The sequence below is a fragment of the Urocitellus parryii genome, chromosome 3, assembly GCF_045843805.1.
Source record: "Urocitellus parryii isolate mUroPar1 chromosome 3, mUroPar1.hap1, whole genome shotgun sequence".
Lineage (NCBI taxonomy): Eukaryota > Metazoa > Chordata > Mammalia > Rodentia > Sciuridae > Urocitellus > Urocitellus parryii.
In genome coordinates this window covers 171,133,872-171,136,267 of record NC_135533.1, presented here as the reverse complement: position 1 = coordinate 171,136,267, position 2,396 = coordinate 171,133,872, and the positions used below count along the sequence as shown (strand labels likewise).

General features: G+C 36.9%; 1 non-coding gene across 1 annotated transcript; it reads right to left on the bottom strand.

Annotated features, from left to right (window-relative positions):
• Positions 1-419: 419 nt before the first annotated feature.
• LOC113182668 (small nucleolar RNA Z39) lies at positions 420-482 on the bottom strand. The gene has a single exon (XR_003300774.2). It is a non-coding gene; the product is annotated as a small nucleolar RNA Z39 (small nucleolar RNA).
• Between the last annotated feature and the right edge of the window lie 1,914 nt (positions 483-2,396).

Here is a 2,396-nt window from a genome sequence, read left to right as displayed (position 1 = left end):
ATGACACCCATTTCCTTTCAAATAGGGTAGTTTTCAATCCAGACATCTTCAGCCACCTAGAAATTCAATCTGTGAGTTCCTGTGAAGAGGATGGCTTTCAGACCTCAGCCAGGTTGCTGGTATTTCTGTTGAGAAGCATGAAGTATGGATGTCCTGAGCCTTTGATGAGTCCTAAGTAGACGGAGATCAAAAGTGAGCTTCCTTTTTGACAAGACACATGAAAGCAAAAACCTAGCTGAGAACATCACAGGACTCATTTGAAATAATAGGAAGAAATGAGGCGAGTGCAGTATTCATTCCTCATTTTGTGGAATTAGAATTCCATTAAGAGAAGATAGGACACAGAAATAAGCTGCAAACTCTTGTGAGTTTTAGAAATGGCAAAATAAAAATATTCACATTTCTTTTTTTTTTACTGATACATCAGAGAATTTTTACAATATCATGAACTTATTCATACTGATTTGCTTCATCATGCGCAAATATCCACATTTCTATCCTTTGTTAAAGAGTTGATTAGCTTTATATTTTAAAAAAATCATACTAGTAATGTATTAGTCTAGTAGGGCTACTCTAAGAGCTATAATGTCAACGGAATGGCTTAAACAAACAGAACAAAAATATGTGTATATATTGCCTCACTGTCCTGGAGACTAGAAGTCAAAGTCAAGGTACTGGCAAGACTGGTTCCTCCTGAGGACTTGGGAAGAATTTGTTCCATGCTTCTCCCCTTGGCCTTGTAGACAGCTGTCTTCTCCCTGTGTCTCTTAACATTATCTTTCTTCTATGCACTTCTCCATGTCCAAGTTCCCCCATTTCATCAGGACAACAACAATCATACTGGGTTAGGACTGACCCTAATGATTTCATCTTAAGTTGACTATCTCTGTGAAGAACCTATCAGCGGCCAGATGCCAAGCCTATAATCCCAACAGCTTGGGAGACTGAGACAGGAGGATCACAAGTTCAAAGCCAGCCTCAGCAAAAGTGAGGTGCTAAAGCAAATCAGTGAGACCCTTTCTTTAAATAAAATACAAAATAGGGCTGGGGATGTGGCTCAGTGGTAGAGTGCCTCTGAGTTCAATCCCCAGTACTCCTCCAACCACCCCCCCTGCCCCGTCATAAAAAAAGAACCTGTCAGCAAATAGGTTATGTTCTGTGTTACTGAGAGTTTGGACTTCAACAACAAATTTATGTCAGGGTAGTAGGAAAAAAGGGAAGGTAGATACAATTCAGACTTTAGAAAGTAATTCACAAACTATTGAAACTCTTTAGTGAAAAAAATGCATTTAAAAACTAAACATTTCCATCTTTCTTTTACCCTTTTTCCTTTGGAGTATATTTATAAGCATAATTAATTTCAGGAAAACAAACACAGTTTTGAACTGGTTTATAGTGCCTCATATAAGTAGATGCACAATAATTGTGCTACTGTGAATTTGATTCTAATAGAAGCTTAATAATGAATCTGTCAGATAGTGATCCAATCCAATGGACTCAAGCACTTTCTGAATAACCACAAGATACTTTATGTCTCCAACTATAAAGATACAACCAGAATCATCTGAATGCATTGGCCCCTGAATCTTTATTGTGTAGAGCTTAAAGGTGAAATGTGGCCAAATTTTTTCTACAAAACTGATTAAATGATACCATCATTTATATATAAGTATATTATATATAAAAATATTTCATATATATGTTATATGAAATATTTTTTAAACCACCACCAAAGATGCATAGTGCTACTTAAACCATGAAATTTTAGCTGGGTATACCAAAGGAAACAAAAACCTGCAGCAAAATAGATCTCAAGGAATTTTCTGGCCATCAGGCATCAAGAAAGGGAAGGAGAAAAGGAAAGATGAAGAGCAGGGATACTAATTATTGAGCCACAAAAGTTTATTCAGAGCCTAAACTTCCCAATTTTGTTGAAAGACATGAATCCAAACATACAGGCTCAATCAACTTCAAATAGGATGAACTCAAAGGGACCCACACTGAGACACCTTATAATCCAACTGTCCAAAGACAAAACAAAGAAAGAATCTTGAAAACAACATTAGTGAAGCTAATTGACACATCCAAGGGACCCTCAAGAAGGTCATCAGCAGATTTCTCATCAGCAACCCTGGAGCTAGAAGGCAGCTCTCTGATACATTCCAGTGGTAAAAAGCAAAAGAACAAATAAACAAACAAAATCCTATTAACTAAGAAACTTATATCTGGCAAACTGTCCTTCAAAGAGAGAAATAAATTAAGACATTTCCTGGTTGAATAAAAGCTGAGACCCTAGACCTGCCCTGCAAGAAATCCTAAAGACAGTCCTGCATATTGAAATGAAAAGATGAAACTCAAGTCCAATACTCTATCATTCCACTTGCAATGAAGTCCTT